Source organism: Rissa tridactyla, chromosome 6 (assembly GCF_028500815.1).
Source record: "Rissa tridactyla isolate bRisTri1 chromosome 6, bRisTri1.patW.cur.20221130, whole genome shotgun sequence".
Lineage (NCBI taxonomy): Eukaryota > Metazoa > Chordata > Aves > Charadriiformes > Laridae > Rissa > Rissa tridactyla.
The window spans coordinates 992,136-1,011,793 of record NC_071471.1 but is presented as its reverse complement, the minus strand read 5'-3'; the positions used below and the strand labels follow the sequence as shown (position 1 = coordinate 1,011,793).

Genomic DNA, 19,658 nt, shown 5'->3' with positions numbered 1-19,658 from the left:
GGCACTGCCAGGTGCTGGGGGGGGACAGAGGACATTAGGTGAGCAGGAGGGTTTGGAGGCGAACAGGAGCTGGAAGCAGGGGGGGCTGGGGATGGTCCCCAGGTGCCAGAAGGGTGTTGTGGTGGGCTGCGAGCGAGCGGGGGCTTCACCCCAGCGGGCGGCGGTGGGGGGCTGGGAGCCTTTGCTGGTAATTGAAGCCGCGCAGGGGGCTGAGCTGGGGAAGGGGGAGAGGGCAAAGTGTGGGGAGAGACCCGTGGCCAAGCGGGCTGGGGGCCGCTGGGAGGGATGCTGGCCTCGCCGGTGGGGGGGGTCCTCGGTGGCCGGCGAGGCTGACCCCCACCAGGGCCTCCGCGCAGGCTGGAGCCCGGCCAGGACGAGCCTGAAGACGAGTTTGCGGCGGAGGTTGTAAAGCCGGCGTGAGCGCGCGGGGAGGAGCGAGGGAGGGAAGGGACGGTGAGGTTTTACGGATGAGCTGGAAGCGCCGGGGGCTCCTCTGTCATTCCGCGGGGCCAGCGTCCCCCCCAGCACCGGCAACTGGCTGTTCCGAGGGGAAGGGGGGAGCTGGGAGCGGGGCTTCCAGCTCTCTCTGGCGATTTTGGCTTTCGAAGGCAGCCTTCTCCCTGAGCTGCGGGCAGAGCCCTGCAGCCTCCCCGCGACAGGCTGCCACCACCTCCCCAGTTCTCCCATCAGCTCCCACATCCTCCAGCGACCAGGCACCAGGCAAGCCGGAGCTCCGGCGCTCTGGAGCATTGCCCGGTGCTGGAGCAGCATTAGTCATAGGATCACAGAACCATGGAATGGTTTGGGTGGGAAGGGACCTTAAAGGCCACCCAGTGGCACCCCCTGCCCTGGGCAGGGACACCTCCCACCAGCCCAGGTTGCTCCAAGCCCCGTCCAACCTGGCCTTGAACCCCTCCAGGGATGGGGCAGCTACAGCTTCTCTGGGCAGCCTGTTCCAACCTAGTCCCTCCTTGCCGTCTGCCTTTCCAACAGGGAAGGGTGATTTTAGGAAAGGACTCGTGTCCCTCTGAAGTTTTCTTGGCGAGTGCTTTTACTCCCGCGTTGCTCCATGTTCGGTGCATTTACCTTCAGGATTAAAGGTGCGTCTTGGAGTAGTTGGGAAAACCTCCCCGCCCGGGGCTTGCCTGGCTTCAGGAGCCCTGGGCTCGCTCCCACTAGCCCTAGCGCAGGGTGCCCGGCAGTGCCTGGCTTCAGGGAGCTGGGCTGAGCCGATGAGACTCCTCGACCTGCTGGCGGGGGCCGTTTTGTCGGGGGGTCAGCGTTACCCTGGGGAGGTCCCGGGGCTGCAGAAGCAGCGGCCAGCGCTCTCCGTCTGGGCTTTCTCCTCATTCTCCCCAGCTTGTAGAGGTCCCGGCCCCGTGTTGGCCAGCAGATAGCCAAGGTTAGCTTAGCACCGTGACTTGCCGTGGGGGTTCGTTCCAGCGGCGGATTACCTTCGCGCCTTACAAATCAGCGCCGCATTTCTCGGTGCTGTTGGCAGCAGGCAGGTGGCTGGAGCACGTCGCAGGGAGGCGGAGGAGTGGGGAGGAAAGGGCTGGGGGAGGCGGCGGGGATGGAGCAGGTGAACTTGGCTCTTCCAGCTCGGGAAAAAAGCTCCTGCTCCTGACGGGACAGCCTTTGTGGGGAGACCCGGCGGTATTTTGCCCGGTTGGCAGCGCGGCGGTGAGCTCCGCGGTGCTGTGCCTGCGCTCGGGCACGCAGGGCGTCACGGGCACGGGGATGCTTTTCCCAAAAGCTGCTCCCTGGCAGGCGCTGAGGCAGCCCCCACCGGCGGCTCGGGGTGAGCAGCGGTTGATCGTCCTCTGTGTAACCATGAGAGATGCCTAAATAATTCATTAATGGTTTGGGGAAACAAAAATATTGTGCGGTGAGTAATTGCTTGCGAATGACGTTGTGCATTGCTCGAGCGGGTCACAGGCGGCTGCAGCAGCGCGGCGTTAGCAGTGCAGGAGGGCGCAGGCTGTTTCCTCTCAGATCTTTACTCCTTTTCTATTATTTTTCTTTTTCCTTTCCATGCAAACTTTCCTGCTTCTGGGTCCCCACGAACGTGAAGGCCTTTTGTTTCCCAGGGAACTGGGGTGAGGCGGTGGGACCGGAGCGTGGGCAGGCAGCATGGGATGTGGGGAGGGGGGGGGATCACCGGAGCCCCGCAGCCCCCCTCTGCCTGGCGCTTTGCATTGCATGGGGGAGAGAAGGGGCCACGGGGCAGCAGCAGTTCCTCCCCCCGAAGCCCCATTTCCAGCGATGACACTGGTGACGGAGGGCTCCAGGCATCCCATCCTAGACCCGGCGTGGGCAGGGGAAGGGCCAGCAGCCCCGCGCCGATAGCGGTGACAAGGGACTTCTGTTTCTCTGAAGGGGTCTGGGAAACGTCCCCGACTGCCCGTCTGTCCCTGGCGTATCACGGTGGCGGGCTGAACGCAGGGCTGCGGCTCCCCGTGGGCACCGCGGGGTGAGGGCAGGACCCCCCCGCGCTCCCCTGCGCTGCTCCGGGCGAGCGTCACGCCGGGGCTGAGCCTCGGGCACGGCGGGCAGCTCACGCCCGGCGTTAACTGCGGCTCCTGGAGGCAGCCCGCGCTGCATCCCCCGCAGCTCCCGCTTGTCACTCTATTAAATTTCCATTTTAACATGAAAACAGCTGGTTTCATGGTACCTCTAACTGTGTTATTTACACAGTCATGCACACAATTGCTGCTGAAAGCCGCATTACTCACTGCGGCAGCAGCCCTCTGTCTGCAGGTACCGGGTGGGTGGCGAGGTGATGCCAGCCCTGAGTCAGGCCACCAGCGCTCCTCCTGCCTTGCCCGTGGCCACCCCGGCAGCTGGTGGCGAAACCTGGGTGATTCAAGGGGGGAAACCCATCTCGGAGCGCTCCCGGTTCAGCCCGAGAGCAGGACGAACCCGTCTCCATTCACGCACAGTGGCAGTTCCCCGTGCACTCGACCCTCCGTGCCACCGCCGAGCCCCAAGGACAGGACGCTTGATGCACATTGAGGGGCAGAGACAACCACCGTTGGCCATGCTCAATAGTGCTTTGTTCTCGCCCCGGGAGGCAATGAAAATCCTCCCCCTTTGAAGCCTGAGGAGGCCTTTTTATTCTCTCCAGGGCTCCTGGAAAAGGGAACTGCAAGTGCTTTCCCATAACGTGATAAAAAGCTCTCCTGGCTGAGGCCACGGCAACTTGTTACACGTGAGAGCAGTGAGTCGGTGCAGCGTGGGGCTGAGCTCAGCGCTTGGCCAGACACTGGAAATCGCTGGCTCTCGCGGCTGTACGTAACTGGGGTTGGGAAGGGCCTCGGTACAGGTCGCGTTGGCCTCGCGCTCTCCGCCGAGCCCCGGCAGCAGGTACGCGCGGGGCAGCGCCGAGCCACGCGCGTGCCCTGGCTTCGCGCTTTAGCAGCAGACGGCTGTCTGGGAGCAATAAAAATGATCCGCTAATAGGAAAAGCGGCGAGGAGACGAGAGGCGTTTAGCTTGGGTTGGGAGCCGGGCTGTAATTCATGGTGGCCATAAAGCAGCCCGGTGGGGGCTGAGCAGGGGCCGGGGGGGGGCCCGTGCTGGCTGGGGAGGCGCAGGGCACGCAGGGGAAGGACCCCACGAGCATCCCGTGTTTGCACCCAGCATGGGCAGCTGTGGGGGAGGCGGGGGACGTGACGGGATCCCCCCAGCTCCTGCGGGCGGCAGGGATGCTCCCCGGGGATGGAGGCCGCCGGGGGGCTGGGGGGTGCTCCTCACCCCTTCCCACCCGGCTGGGTCCTCCCTGGCACAGCCCCCAGCCTGGCTGGGAACTCCTAAGCGGTGAGGCTGGCCTAATTAGTCTGCTTAATCTTCCCCCATAAATCACTCCTCCCCATCCCCTGCAGACTATCGGCAGCATCTGAAGTCATTAGTTAATTTAAACCTGGGAGTTCACACGTTGGCTTATCGGGAGCCATCTCCGTTCCCGCTAAGCGCTTGCTCGGTGCGTCTCTGGCTGCCAGATCCGATCTGCGCCCGCTTTGAAGCGGTGATGGGCTGCGAGCCGGGGAGGCCGCTGCCGGCTCCCCTGGCAGGTGGGAGGGGAGACGGAGATCCTGCTTCTCCCCCCCGCCCCACGCTCCCCTTTTTTGAACTTCTCCTCTGACTCATCCACTTGATTTGATGTTTTCACCTGTGTTTCACACATAGCAGTTTGCCCAGGCGCTGGAAGGAGAAGGCAGCTCCGTCCGACGCTGCGGCTGCGAGGGGAGATGCCCGCGGCCCCGGGCGGGCTGGCAGCCAGGTGAGCGGGGTCCTGGGGGCGGGGGCCGGTGGGTGCTCAGCCCGCCCTCGCACCCGGCAGGGACGGGGGACGGCCGGGACTACCGTGGGGTGGCCATGGGGAGGTGGGGGCTTGGCCAGGGATACCACTAATGGCTCGTGTTGGGCTTGTGTTGCCCATCGGCCGTGCTGTCACCTCTCCATCCTCCTCCTCCTCCTCCTCCCTGGGTCTCCAGCCCGCTGTCAGTGGGGGTCCCCAAGGCTCTGGGGGGGGATGTCCCCTCCTGCACGGGGATCGGGGCTTCCTAAAGTGAGCAGTGTTGGCTTGGGGGACAATCCCCATGGCCTGGGGGACAATCCCGATGGCTGGCTGTGCCACACGGGCAGGCGGGGGTGAGCCCGAGGGTCTCTGCAGCAACAGCCAGCTGGGTCCCCGGAGCAAGGCGGGGAGCGGGAAGGGGGGCGTTGGCAGCGGGGGAGGAGATAACCGGGCTGGGGAGACCCGGCAGGAGCTGCAGCAGCGGGGTCCGGCAGCTCCCGGATGTTTTTCCGTGAGGAGTCGTCCCGCCCATCCCATCCCGCTCTGCACCCCCGGGCAGGCAGCACCCGTGCCGGGGGCCGCCTGTCCGGGTGCCCCCGCGCAGGCAGAGCAGCTCGGGGCAGCCCCGTCCTACGGCAGCACCCCCCGGGGCAGCCCCGTGCCGGGGCAGCAGCCGGGCCCCCGCCGGCACAGCACCCACGGCCCGGGGGGGCTCTGGCTGCCGACACCTCGTGCGTGGGGCGCGGGGATGCCGTAGACCTGGAGGGTGTGCGTCCTCCCCCCGCACCCTCTGCACCCCCGGGGGGATGAGGGATGGCTGTTCTCCCCAGGACCTGCCAATCCAGGCTGGTGCCGAGGATGCTCTGCGCATCCCTCAGGCGCTGGGAGTGACAGCCCAAAAGGACCGCTTTTGGGGCATATTTTTGGCCGGAGCACCCTGCTAGGGTCCCTTTAAAGCATCCCGGTTGCTCAGCAGGCAGCCCCGCTGCCAGGGGTGGCTGCAGGAGGGGACACGGTGCCTGTGCTCCCCGGCTGGCTTTGTGGCCGTCCTCTTCCTCTCGCTCCCCCGTTCCAAGGGGGAGCTGCAGCCGTGTTTGGGTTTGCAGTCCAGGCTCTGGATTTATTGCTTCCAGGTCTTTGTGTGTTTGCTCGTGAAATGAAAGACGGCTGGGTGAGCTGGCTTTCCACTCCTCCGGCCCCCCTCCCGCAGCCCGGAGCGGGTCCTTCGGCCTCGGGAGGACGCCCTCCTTCGTGTCTCGCGGGCACCCAAGCACCCAGCGGGGCCACGTGAGCTGGGACACGTCCGTGGGGGTGATGTCCCGTGAGACGTGTCCCCATGTCCCTGGTCGGGTGCTAAACCTGTGTCCCGTGTGATGGGGACGACGTGGCTTTGGGCTGAGAGCAGGGGGCAGGTGCTGGTACCGGGGCACCCCCCGGGCACTAAGGACCATGCTGGGACAGGGGGCACCGGCCCGGGGGCCCTGGCTGGCCGTGCTCGAGTTGTCCCCTGTCCCCAGGCGGATGCTCCCCTTCTCCTGCAGCTGGAAGACACGAGCTCCCCATCACAGGATATTTCAACCAGACGGAGGGGCTGCGGTGGCCGAGGGAACGCGCAGCAGGAGAGGACGGGGACAGGACGCGGGGGAGACGAAGGGAGAAGCCAATTTACGCTGGAATGTAAATATGTCAGCGGCATGCTGCTCCGCGGGGCGCGTCACCCCCCTCCTGGCCCTGGGACCGGGGTGGGACCCTCCGTGACCTCGTCCCTGCCACAGGATGGCAAAGGTGAGGAGGAGGAGGGTCAGGGACCGCGGCAGCAGGCCGGTGCCCCCACTGCTGCTCCTGCTCCCCCCAGAGAAGGTACCACGTGTGGCACGTCCACTGGCAGAGGGACGGAGTCTCAGCCATCCCCTAATAATCCTGAGAATCCACAGCAGCATCTCTAGCCCCCCTGGATGTGCAGAAGAGCAGCTCGGACTTAAGAGGGGAACTTCTCAGCAGGATTAACTCTGAAGCCTAGTGACAACACTTGAAGTATCTGCGCTATCTGTGTCCCTGCTGCTCGTTCTAGCAGCTGGCTCTGACTAATGAGCTTTACTCAGCAGCACTAGATTTGTCTGTGAGAGCAACCTCTGGGGATCAAGAAGCACGGTTTAAAGATGCCAGTGTTCGGTGAGATACCCACATTTAAATGTCTCTTTTTTGTTGTTCCTTAGCCTGGAGTCCAGGGATAAGCTTTACGGGAAAAATCTTCCAGAACGTGAGCAGAGAAACTTTTTTAAAAGACTAAATAAAATAAAGACATGATTATTATTTTTACTTTTTTAGTGTAAACCCATGGAATTCGGAGACGTTTCCCTGTGCTGGCCCAGGGCAGTGTGAGCAGTTCGGGTTCGCCCACTCCTCCCGGGCGTGCAGAGCGCCGCCGGGGGAAGCCCTTGCCGCTGGGTGCCGGCAGCGGCGGCACAGGGTGAGCCCCAAGCGGGCACCTGGCTCCCGGGGCAGCGGGACCCCGGCAGACGGGTCCAGACGACAAAGAACTTCAAATAAGTCCCTGAACGTCCAGCCCGGGCTGGCAGCGGCTCCTCTCCGGCCCCGAGGCTGGACTCCAGCGCGAGGACCCGAGCTCGGACACAGGCGTGGGAGGATTCACCCCCCAAGGCAGGTTGGTTTTGGGGTTTTATTTAAATCTTCCACGTGGCTTTTTTTTTTTTTTTTTTCCTTTTTTTCGTTTTGAGGCAGGAGTAATAACTGCTAAAGATGCGTGTGGAATTTGAATATGAATGATAAGAACAGCTGTGTATATCTATTATGAATGAACACAAACAGAAATGTATAAACTGAGATTTTGGGGGCTTTTGGAAGAATTAGTGCCTTTGTTCCTGGATTTTTTTCCTATCAAAGTCTGAACCAAAGCCCATTAGCCTGGACTTTCCCGCAGCCGACCAAGCCGGGAGCTTCATTTCGCCCTGGCTCCGAGCCACGCCGAATTCTCCTCAACAGCTCAGTGAGCCCTAATCCTAACAAATTTACCCAGAGAAGTGGGTCTCTTATTACACAGCCTAATTTGAATGCTTTCCAAGGTTAATTTCTGCTCCCTCTCTCTCCAAACACAGCCCCTCCGGAGCCCCCCCCTTTCCCCAGCACCTCCCCCCCACCCCTTCCCCGTTAGCGCCAGCCCGGGGGGAGCCACCCCCTTCACCACCGCGATGGTTTTTAAACGAGAAAATAATGTGATGTGCGTCCCTGGGTCCGGGCTCTGCCCGGAGGCTTTCTTAATGCCGAGCGACTTCCTTTGCAAATTAATTGCAACTTTCGTTGGGCAAAAATAGCCCTGGAAGCCCCTTCCCCGCAGGCTCTTCCGCGTGTGCCGTTACCGACTCCATCATCCGAGCCCTGCCGCTCTATTTCTGCCCCCCCGGCCCGGGGGGCCGGTGGCTGCCTGCCAGGGCAGCGGTGGGGTGCCCCACGGGGCGAGGGGAGCATCGCCGCCGCCCCGGCCCGAGCTGCGCGAGAATGGGCAAGAAAACCCCGGCGCGGGGAAAGCGAAGCCCGGCTGGGCACGGGGAGCCGCTGCCAGATCCACTGGGAAGGCGCCTGGTGGAGGGCGGAGGTGGGAGAGGGCCGGCAGGGGCATGAAAAGGAAGGGGCAGGTGGAAAAAGCGTGTGGAGGAGCCGGCAGCCCACCTCAGCCACCCGCTGGATGTGGCCCCGGGGGTGCTTTCTGGTGGGTGTCAGCTGGTGGAAGCAAACCTTTTCCCCAGCAGCCGCGCCGGGGACTCGCACGGGGTCGCTCAGGTGTGGAACAGCCCTGGGCTGGGGGCTTCCCGCACACCCGAAGGCAGGAACGTCCCCCGGGGTGTCCTGCCCGTCCCCCCGCTGCCACGGCCGGGGCTCACCCTGCTTGCTCTCCTTTCCCCGCATTTTTCTTCTTTATACTCAGTTAATGCTTTTATATTTGCTCACGCTGAGCACCACAGGGAACGCAGCATCCCATGGCCCAGCAGGAGACGGAAGGGGCTGGGGACGTGCCCGGTGCCATGCTGGGGGGGCTGAGCCGGGCCGGAGCGCCAGCGGGACACCGGGAGCAGCGCCGGGCTCTTCCCGGCGGAGGTGCCACCGAGGTGTCCCCTCTCAAGTGGCCCCGCAGCTGACATCTGCCGCCGCGTCCCTCTGCCGCGTGACCTGCCGTGTCCCCCCCGAAGCCTGGCGGCTCCTCTCGCTGAGCACGCCCCAGCTTTGATGGTTTTGCTCCGGGCGTACGAGCTGCGCGTATCAAAGCTGAGCCACGTCTTCCCTCCTGGCCGTGTTCCTGCCGGCGCCCAGGGACTCCCAGCTGCTCCCTGGCACAAGTGTCACAGAGCATTTGGGGTGCTGAGGGGTTTTTTTTTGGGGGGGAGCGCCGGGGGCAGGTCTCCGGGTGTGGGTCAGAAGGACCGGCACAGCGGGGGCTCCGTCTGCCAGGAGGATGCTGGTCATTGCTGTAAGGTCAGCCTTAAATAATGGGAATAATAAAAATAAGGCAGGCTGGAGGGAAGGAGAGGGCAAACTGCATCCTAATGAAGCTGCGCGGACGCATCAGCACGATCATTTCACAGAAATCATTTAAAAAAGAAAATAAAAAAAAAAAGCATCGAGTCTAGGTTGAAGGATGTGACCCAGCAGCCAGGACACAGTCCCAGGAGGTCACAGGGGTGGCCTGTGGCCCCGTCCCCACCGAGGTCCCTCACCCACCAGCTGCCCCTGCCCCCCGGCGCTGGGGGGGTCCAGGGCAGCCCCGGCTGCAGAGGGGGTGGGCAACGGGCCCGAAGGATGAAGGAGGGAGGGATGGAGAAGGGGCTCAGGGCGGGACGGGGACTGGCGTCTTGTCACCAGCTTTACTGCAACCCAGCGCGGTGCCCGGTGCGAAGGGGCAGGACGTTTGCTTTTAGGGATGGCCAAAATTTACTGAGAGCTGCGGTGGCAAACACCGAAAGAGGAAGTTTTAGGAGGGAAATAAAACGTTAATGCCTCAGGACTTAAGGCGATCGTCGGTGCCAAGGCAGGAAAGTAATTAGTGCTGTAGATGGGGAAATAACCAGCCTCAAATGGAAGCAGGGTGAGGGCAGGTTGGGGGGGCCGTGAGGAGGAGGATGGAGGGGGCTCTGCGGGAGGCGGCAGGGACAGAGCCGGGAGCCCCCCAGGACGTCTCCGGCCCCGACAGCACCCGTCTCGCCGGGGGATGCCCCTGCGAGCCCCAGCCCTCCTCCTCCTCGCCCCAGCCCTCCTCCTCCTCGCCCCGGCTCCCGCTGGCCACCGGCCAAGCGAAGGGCTCCCCCGGCACAGCCGGGACCGGTCCAGCCCGCGCAGCTCCAATTATCCCCGGCTGGAGGCTTTCCAGGAATCCCATCCCCTCTCCCCCTCCCGACCCTGCCTCCCCCCCCCCCCAAAGCAATTTGACTTTTATAGTAATAACTTCTGAACCCTGAACTGGGGCCGTGCCAAGGAAAGCAGCAGAAAACAATGTGATGGGCCTCGGCAGGCGTGGAAACTCCAGCGACCGAGACCAGCCCTAAAATAACTTTTGAGCGATTGTTATTTATTCTGGGAGAAAGTTCGTTCATTCACAATTTGGAGGGGAGATAACTCCGGGCGGGCTGGGGCTGCCCACCCTGCGCCGAGGCAGCGCTCCAGCCCGCTCGCCGCCGTCCTGCCCGGAGCATCCCCTGCCCTGCTGAGAAACACCCATGCGGATTTATTTATTTTATTTTTTTTAAGGGTATTTGGGTTCAGCTGAATGTTTCAGGTGGAGGAGTGCGGCTTGAGGCAGCCGGCCAGCGAGGCAGTCCTGCGCGCGTCTGCTCCTGCGGACGTGTTCCATGGTACCTGTCACCGCGGCCTGGGACCGCTCGGGATTCGAGTGCAGCGGTGGCGCTGCCAGCCAGGGCTCGGGTGCCTGCCTGACCCCCGGCGTGGGCGGCTGGCCCCCCCCCCGGCGGGTTTGGAGGGGAAATGCTGGGAAACACGGTCCCTGCCTGCAGGGTGACAGGGTGACAGAGACGCGGCAGCGCGGCTCTGCGGGCAGGGGGGTGGAACGGGGGTGGACGGTGACCTGGCTGGGGACGACGGGCGCTGCCAGCTCTGCGTGCGGGTCCTTTCCAGGAAGGATGCGCATCCCAGACCACCTGCCCACCAGCATCCCCGGGGGCAGGGCTCGATCCTGCTCCAGCAGCCAGCTCAGCCGCGGTGCCGTGGTGCGGCATGGCCGTCGTCACCCGCCCCGCACTCCAGCTCTCGGAGCGTGCGCTGCTCCGGGGTGGGAAACCCTGCCACGGCCCCTCCCTGCACGAGGACAGCAGGGATTGCCTGGGCCACCCCCCTCCTCCTGCCACCTTGACGAGCGTCACCTACGGCTTTTGCTTTGGGGTTTGTCTCTGACCTGGGGACGCGGCAGAGACGAGGCCCCGGAGAGGCAGAAGAGACCTGGCCCGGTGCCGCCGAGGGGTGGGGGGTCCCGTCCCCTGCTGCGGGAGCAGAGCAGCGGTTGAGGTTAGGAACACAGCCAGCCTGCTGCGGGATAAGCCGTGGCTCGGCCACCGCTGCGGCACCGGCCACGGGGACAGCAGGGTCCAGGCTGGGTCGGGCACAGGGCAGGAGCAGCCTCCGGCAGCGCCGGTCGGCACACATGGCTTCCTTCATGGCACGGTGCCCGCGCCGGGGAGGCCGGCCCTGCTGTGACACATCCTCCATCCTGCCCGGCAGGAAAGCCTTCGGCCCCGCGCTCCTCCTCGCCTGGCCGCGTCCGCTGCCCTCTGCCCCGCCACCGCTGCCAGCAGCCCCGTGTTTGCCGCTGACTCCCGGCCTCCCCGCTCTCCGGGCTCCCGGAGCAGCTCGGGATCTTGGCAGGCGTCTCAGGGTCTTACCGGCCACTATTACAGTGATTGTTTTGTTGTTTTCCCAGCTGGAAAGGGCTCCCCTCTCACCCCGCTCCCGGCCGGCCGCGAGCCGGGTGGGACTGAGCACGGAGCGAGGGGAGCGGGGAGCGTCCTGTGCTGCCGGGGCAGGGCACCGCGGTGGGCAGACGGGGACGGGGATGGGGGGAGAGGAGATCCCCACCCTCCTCCTAAAGGTTCGGGTTGGGATCAGCACCCGCTTGGTTAATTCTTCAGCTTCGAGGAGCCACCCTGAAGCTTAGCCCAGGTAATGGGCTCCCTCCTGCCCGGCATCCCCAGGAGGGGCTCGGCCAGGTTTATCTGCACCAGCGACACGGGGGCGGGACGGGGACGAGAGCGATTGAATTAAACACATGTTAAATGAAGAAGCCAAACTGGGCCAGGGTGGGGACGAGCCGAGGTGGCCACAGCACTAGGACACGGGGCAGAGCCCGGCTGGGTCGGGGCTAGGGGCTGGGTGCCGGGCACAGCCCCCCACCGCCACCAGCCCAGGCGGGGTATGGGGTTTGCCGGCTCTGTCCCTTGCAGATCCCATCTCCAACACCTTCTCCCTACATGGGCGGCATCTTCCTCCAAGTAGGGGGGATCCTCCGCGGCCTGGGCTTGTCCGTTGATTGAATTAGCTGAGAAGTAACCGATTTCTGACGATGATGCGATGTTGCGACCTTTAGTGTTTTCATTAAAATATACACGTATATATTTGTTTTCTGCGGTTATGAATGTAATTCCACAACCCACTTAGGAGCCGGTAATTTTCTGGCTGAGGTGGGAAGTTGCTGACGTCTTGTGATACATGACAAGATTGATTGTATTTGCTTACCCTTTAACCTAATAAAGAAAAATAACGTTCCTTACTCCTGGCTAATTCTCTGTAAACTTGAGCGTTGCTTTAAATCAGCTGGAAGTGCAGGCGCTGAACCACAGCGTCGCTGGGGCAGAAGTCGAGGGGGGCCTGGTGGGAGCATCGTCCCTGAGAACACCCGGCACCTCCGGCGCCGGGGGGACCGGGGTGACCGCGGCAGGGAGGTGGCCTCGGCGCCCCGTGTGTCCTGCTGGTTAGGAAGGCGTTAACGAAGTTGCTGCTAATCCTGTTATCACCAGCACATCTGAGCCTGGGGGGGCAAACCCAGCAGCGCCCGCTCTCGGGTGTCCGGGTCCCCCCCTTCTCCCCTCGAGGGTCCTGGGTGGCCGCGGGAGAGGAGGCGGCTCCGCAGGGCAAACCCCATCGGAGGATGCTGCGGCGGCAAGGGAGGGAGCTGCCCTGGCTGAAAGCCGGGCTCGTGGTCCAGCACCGGTACCCAGGCGACCTTGGGCATCTTGGCTGGCAAAAAATGGGCTGTCCAGGAACTCACAGCACCTGCCCTCCTCCGCGGGGAGATCCAACGCGAGCGGTACTGGAGTGGGCTGGGCGGTGGGGTGGGTGCCACAGCTCTGCCATCCTCCACACGGTCTCCTTCATCCTCCCATCCCGGGGACAGCCCTCTCCAGTCCTCTCCGGGGGGAAGGGGTTAGGCAGGGCGAGCAATGTCACTACAACGCTGTTCCCCTCCGTTACTCGCCCGCCCTCGGGGGAAGCATCGTGCCCGGCTTGTTCTTACTCAGTCACCGAGCCCGCCTCAGCTCCTCTGACCTTCTCCGCAGGAAAACACAGAGCAAACGGGGCGAGCGCATCCCCTGGGCAACGGCGTCAGGGTGTCACGTTGCCCAGGGAGGATGGGTGATGCCCAGGGGGGGTGGATGATGTCCAGGGGTTTGGGTGATGCCGAGGGGCAATGGGTGATGCCCAGGGGGGATGCATGGTGTCCAGGGTTTGGGTGATGCCCAGGGGCGATGGGTGATGCCCAGGGGGGATGCATGATGTCCAGGGGGGATGGGTGATGCCCAGGGGCGATGGGCGATGCCCAGGGGGGATGCATGATGTCCAGGGGGGATGGGTGATGCCCAGGGGCGATGGGCGATGCCCGCAGCATCATGCCCCTGACCCAGGGACATGGAGGTGACAGGGCTGGAGCTCAGGAAAGGTTTTGCCCGCTGGGCGCCGGGCGGCTGCCCCGAGGCTGGGCTGTGGTGTCGGGGCTGGCAGGGGGCTGCCCCCCGCCCGGCGGTGGTTTGCCGACTGGGAATTGCCTTTGCCTTTGCCAGCGTGCTTAAAAATAACCCGCGAGCTTGTCAAGGTTATAAACAGAGAACAAATTGCTTTCGGAGTTGATTAAACTGCTCGGCGTGGCTGCGCACGCTGCGCTCGCCGTACGGCTGGGACGAGCCGGAGCCTGGCGCGTTAATTTGCGCTCGGCAGTTCCTGTGCTAATAAGGGCTTGATGAGCTGCCTCCTCTTACCCTCAGCGCCGGCCCCTCCGAGCGACACTTGGCTGGGCCCCGAGGCCTTCGGGGTTTCTGCCTTTTCAAAATGGCTTTTTTTTTTTTTTTTTTTTGCCTTTCCATTGCTTTTGAGCAATGCCATGTCCGGAGCTGCCCCGGAGCCACTGGACCAAATCTCCGGCGGATTTGATGGGGTCCCCGGGGCAGCTGGGGGAGGATGGGCGGCAGCACACCCCAAAAGTCGGCTGCAGGGAGCCAAACCCACCCGCAGCCATGAATTGCTCCTGGGGACTTTTCTCCATGCCGGTGCAACAGCCGTCCTCGCCGCCGCGCCGCACCGCACCGCCCCGCATCACGCCGCGATGCTGCAGCCGCCGCGGGATCTCCGTGCTCAAAAGAGCTTTCCAAATATAACCAGCCCCCTCGCCTCCCCCACTCTCCCCTTCCAGCTTTCTGGGAAAATCCCTTTCTGCCTAAAATTATCCAGATGTGCTTTGCAGCTCGAGGGGAGTTTGTGGGAAAAAAAAATACGAGGTTCGCTGGATGAGACGCTTCCTGAAGCGTGGGGCCGGGAGCTGGTTCCACTTTGGAGCAGCCCCGCACCGCTCGCGCGCCCGCCGCTGCCAGAGCTTGGCTCGGGCCGGGGCGGTTTTATCCCTTAATGAGAACTAGGGAATGAGGGCTTGCTTTTTTTTTTTTTCTTTTTTTCTTTTTTTTTTTTCTTTTTTTCTTTTTTTTTTCTTTTTTTCTTTTTTTTTTTTTTTTTTTAATTCATACTGTGTGCTGGGGAAAGGAGGAACAAGATCTGCTAACGAGGCTGGTGCTTCCTAGCGCTCCGGCTGCGGATGCTGTACCCGTCTTTACCGGGTTCTGTGGAGTTTATCAGCGCCGCCGCGTCCCCCCAGCACCCCCCGCCCTGAAGAGCATCCCAAGGAGCTGGCACCAGCACCCATCCAGGGATGAAATTTGGGGCCAAGTGGTGCAAAGCACCCTGTTTTCCCCCGGGACAGTGTCCCCGAGACGACGTGGGGGCTCCTCGCCCTGGGCAGCCTCCAGCCGACCAGCGCCGTGGGCGGGGATGGGCCCGCGGTGGGCGCAGGCCGCTGGGCAGGGGCTTCGCGTGAATCGCAGCAATTCGCTGCCTCTGCCACTCTCGGTTCTGCCTAATTATACCAAGGGCAGCATCTGACATTAATTTGTTACAGTATTCGTGTACGGAGCACTAGACGTTTTGGGGACGGATTTAAGAGCAGCCTTCAGATCCTTTGCCCTTGCAATCTGCTGCGAGATGCAAACGGCGGCGTTTGGCCGTCTGCTTACCTGCCTACGTTGTAAAGTCAGTTATTTTGAAGTGCTAAATACTATTATTTTTATCTGCAATCATTTTACAGATGCAAGATTAGAGGCTGCATTCGGGCATCTTTGGGGGAAAAAAAATAAAAAAAAAAGGAGATATCGGCCCTCTTTGCTCCCAGCTGCCCTTTTCAGTCTCTGAGCCATAAAATAAGATTGACGGCAACTTCAAGACACCGGCAGCAAAGCGCAGGCCGGGTCAGGAGCCCCCAGAGCGCTCTGGAGGGGAGGACGCCCGGGAAGCAGGCTGAGGAGCAGCCGGTGGGACTGAGCCGTGCCATGTCAGGTGTGGAACCTGCCGGCTGCAGCGCTTTGAGGATATTCCTGCTTTGCTAGATAAGAGAAATTCAAGGGATGTGCTATACTTAGAGTTTCAAAACACACTTGGCATCAGTGCAGATCAAAGCCGAATGGTGCAGGCAGCATCCCGGAATAGAAGGCGAAAGAGGGAAAAGATTTGGAATTTACTGGGAGAAAAAAAAAAATAAAATAAAATACGCTGAATCCACCAGCACGAGGCTGCCGAGCTAAAAATAGCAAAGAAGGTATTAGCAGCGGCTCCGCGCTCAGGCTGACACCCGGCTCCGCTGCCCCGGCGTGGGGAGAAACCTCCCTCCCAGCCACGGGGATGGATGCGCAGGGAAACCACGGCTGCCCCGGCAGCCTCTGCTGCCCCAGCCGACACCAGTGGGGACCCTCAGGGTCTGGGTGAGCCCTGGGGCACGCTCTGTGCCAGCCTGTCCCCCCGGCAGCCCGTCCCGTCCCGTCCCGCCGTGTCGGGGTGCCTGCGTCCCACGGGCGGACGTTTCCAATCCCATCACCTGGAGCAGTGCTGCTCCGGCGGCTCCTGCGCCGGCGGCCGGCCAGGACCTGGGGGGCTGTCCCCCTCTCCCCGGGGACACAGCAGTGCCCGCAGTGTCGGGGGGCCGCGGGGCCGGGACACGCGTGCCCTCCCCGCGGCAGCACCCCAGGGATGTGCAGAGCCGAGATGCCACATGCCGGCTGCTTCCTCGGACCTTCCTCCTCCTCACCTTGTGCTCACAGTGGCAGTGACAAACCCGCCCCTCGCCACCCGGGCCAGCGGCACCCGGGACACATCCCCGCCAGCCCCGGGGGTGCCAGGGAGAGCAGGTGACCCCCGTGCCCGTGCGGTACCTGTGGCCAGGGCTGTGTTTCAGGACGTGCTCCCCAGGCGATGCCAAGCGGCGGGAGGAAGCTCGCCCTCCGAAGAGCCCTCCAAAGGCGCTCTCGGGGCACGCGGGTCGTATCACAGAGCTGGGGGGGCCGGGGGAGGCCCCTCTGCAGCATCGCTCCAGCCTGATGTGTGATGGGGCTCAGCTGGGGGAGACCGAAGGTGGGGAAAGCCCCACGGAGGGACACCTGCAAGTGATGGAGGGGCACCTGCGGGTGACGGAGGGGCGGGGGCTCCCACAGGCATCTCATATGGCCCCAGCTGCGTAGTGGGATGCTCCCCTGCAGAGCCTGGGCTGGAAGCGAAGGAGGGATTTGTCTCCTGTCCCTCTCCTGCTTGTGGGGTCGAAGGGTGGAAGGATCCTGCCCTCCCTGGGGGGTGAAGGAGGAGTATTTCTGAAGCACCTGAAGCCACGGAGCCCTCCTCTAGGTTAGTGCAATCAAGCTAATTGCAGCCCTGTGAGGGGGGCAGGACCCCCGAGCTCCTGCTGTGCCGCAGGGGAAGAGCCTGCTGGAGCTGGGGGGCTGGTGCCGCATCCCCCATGGATCCTGGCAGACCCCGCGGTGGTGGGGAAGAGGATGGATCCCTCTCCCCTGCAGCGACGCAAACACCGAGGGCCGGATCCCAGGGCGACAGCATGTTCCTTGGGACACCCAACCAGGTGTCCCCAAGGATGGGCGTCCCGGGGCACCACCAAGCCGGTCCCCATCGCGGGGCTGACGGTTCACCCTGCCACACGCTCGGCACCGGGGCAGCAGCGTGTTCGCCGGGGTGCCTGCCGGGGGCTGGGGTGCCTGCCGGGGGCCAGCCCAGCCCCACCGCGCGCCGCCGCGTTTCCTCTCGGCCGTGCCAGGCCCTTCCCTGCCAGCTGAGTTTGAGGTGAGGCATTAACACTGGTATCTCTGTTAATATTGCTATAAAGCAATAAAGGTAACTTGATTGCGGAAAGGCAGGGAGACCAGCGGGTTTGGAGCCGTTCCACAGCACTGCTATTAGAGAGCTCAAAATGAGAGTTATTAAATTACTGCCAGGTACTGCAGGCTTTTCCGAACAGGGAGACTTCGGCTTGGCTCGGAAACTTAAGCTCTGGCTTGTTCAGGTTAATTAAAAGAGAGCTGGACATCTTCCAGGGCCTCGCTTCTCGTTTCTGCCGGCCGCCCCCTCCCCGACAGGCCCTGGGCAGAGTGTGCCATGGCACCCGTACAGCGTCACCCCGCCGGGATGCTGGGGACATCGGCACCGGGCAGGGGCGGCAGGCTGGGGAGACGGGGCTTGATGTCCCGCAGGATGGTGACCCGAGTGTCACCAACAGTCCCCAGGTGCCTTTGCGCCATCTGTCCTGGGATGCTGTCCCCGGACCCATGGAGGTGCTGCAGGGCTAGGACCGGGACCCCCCCACCCCGGGAAGGGGCTTTGGGAGCCCAACACGGGCAGCAGCCAGAGGCTTTTGTGATGCTCAGGGCGACGGCTGCTGCTCTGCCCTTGCCCGTTGTCCCAGGCAAATTCCTGGTTCCTTCACTGGGAAGCGGGGGGTGAGGACAGCAAGGGGCAGCTGGGGGGAGGCGGGGGGCAAGAGGGCAAACGGGGTCCTCCCTGCCCCTCTTCCCAACCCTCCTATTGCCTTGCTCTTGGCATCGGTGCTCAGGCACATTCCGGCTGCCGCACGACTGGCACGTTTTTAAGGACTCGTGTGGCTCCTCATGGCGGGGAGCAGCAAACCCAGCGCAGGAGGGGAGGGAAGGGGGGGGGTTGCCCGAGGGGCAGCGGGGCTGGCGTCGGAGGGGGAGAGCGGTTTTCCTTTCCCCGGTGCTCAGCCGTCCCCGCTGCCGCTTCGCCTCCTGCATCAGCATCTGCGGGGATTTTCCTTCTCCCTCACCGGGTGATGGAAAGTTCTGGGCAGCCCCCTCCCCTCACCCTGCAGCGCAGCACCTGCAGAGTGGCCTTTGCGGGGCCGGGGAGGGGGGGGCAGGCAGGTGGCTGTGCTGCGTGGCCCCCCCGGGCTGGGAACGGCAGGTGACAGGGCCGGGGGGGCTGCGCTGACCCTCCCTCCTCCCTGCCTGGCTTTGATTCCCCGGCTGCCGGGAGGGAGAAGAGGGTCTACCCCACGGCGCAGGCTGTGAGACCCCCCCTGCACTCCCCCCAGCACGGCTCGCTCCGGCTCCACCTGACCCCCACGGAGGAGCGGGGTCCCTGTGAGGCACCGGGGGGCTGAGCCGGCTCCCCCCTGGGTCTGTCCCTGGGGAAACGAAGCGCAGCCGGGGATGCGCAGCGTCGGGAGGGTGCCTCCCGCTACCCATCGAGCAGGACGTGGGGTGACCCCCAGGTCGAGCTGCCCCCCAGGTTGGGCTGCCGCAGTGGGGAAGGGTCCCGTCCCCATTCCCTCACCAAAATCAGCTTTGGGAAAGGAAGGAAGACCCCCCCCCACCCACCGACTCCTGCACCTGGCCCCGAATTTCCAGGTGGCAGAGGGGTGGCTGTGTTCGGGACCAGCACCCCCAGCGGGGGTGTGCGGCCAGGTCCGGGCAGGACGGTGGGTGCTGGGGGGCGGCGGGTGAAGCGGGGGGATGTGGCCGCTTGCAGGCACCCAGCGACCCGCGGCGCCCTGCCCCGGCGGGGTTCTGGGGCCGGCTGGCAGAGGCGGGGGTGAGCACTGCTCGCAGCTCCGCCAGTGACTCAACCCCCCGAAACGCTTTTTGGACTCATTTTCCCAGAGAGAGTTTAATGGGGTTTGTCGTGCCAAAACCCCGAGCTCTGCCGCACTTTCATCCCCTAATGCAAGCCATATATCAAGAGACACTAAGGGAGCAGGGAGGGTTTCTGACAAGGGGATCCTGGGAACAATCAGCCGATTACCCCCCCCCCCCCCCCAGCCTGCGCCCCCCTGTTCTGCGCATTCCTGGTAATGTAAATAGAGAGGGAGCTCGCAGCCCTCCTCGGCCCGGGGAGCCCGTCTGGGGACGGCGCCAGCCGCCCGACGGCAGCCTGCTCCCGGGGGGCTTTGGCCGGGACCGTCTGAAGTGTCTGGAGCGGCAGCGTTGGCGTTGCGTCCCCAGGGAGGGCGTCCCCAGGCCAGCCGTGTCCCCACGCATCCCCGTCCCCGTGCGTACAGCAGTTTGGAGGCCAGGGCCGGGGGTGGTGGTGGGGCTCCAGCTCGGCCTTATTTGGCCCTTTTCTCCCCAGAAAAGCCGCCCCTCCTGACCTCCCTGCCGAAACAGCCTTCCTCCCAGCAAGCTGCGAGGTGAGGGTGGAGGGTGCAGCCCCGGCACCGGCAGTGTCCTGAGGGGGTCTGGGGGCCTTTTGGGTGCTGACCGCCGGGTTTGCCCCCTTCCCCAGGCACCCCGGGGTGCCTCCATCCCCTGGCCCTCGCCGGTGGGAGGTGCAGCCTCCTTGCCCCGGCAGGGTGGGGGTGGCCGCAGGGGCTTTGGCACCATGTCTCGGGCAGTGTGGGGCACGGCGGCGCTCAGGGTGGTTTGGCACCGGGCACCACACCCAGGGTCAGCCTGGAAAGGGGGGGACCACGGGGGTGCCCTTTTCGTGGTCCTTCACGGGGCATGGGGAGACCT

The 19,658-nt window shown here is 63.7% G+C and overlaps 1 long non-coding RNA gene across 1 annotated transcript in view; it reads left to right on the top strand.

Moving 5' to 3' along the window:
- LOC128911527 (uncharacterized) overlaps positions 1-6,308 on the top strand; it is a 64,582-nt gene extending 58,274 nt beyond the window's left edge. Inside the window, exons 2-3 of the long non-coding RNA XR_008467110.1 lie at positions 4,188-4,281; positions 5,841-6,308. This is a non-coding gene — a long non-coding RNA (uncharacterized LOC128911527). The remainder of the gene's footprint in view (positions 1-4,187; positions 4,282-5,840) is intronic.
- The last annotated feature ends 13,350 nt before the right edge of the window (positions 6,309-19,658 follow it).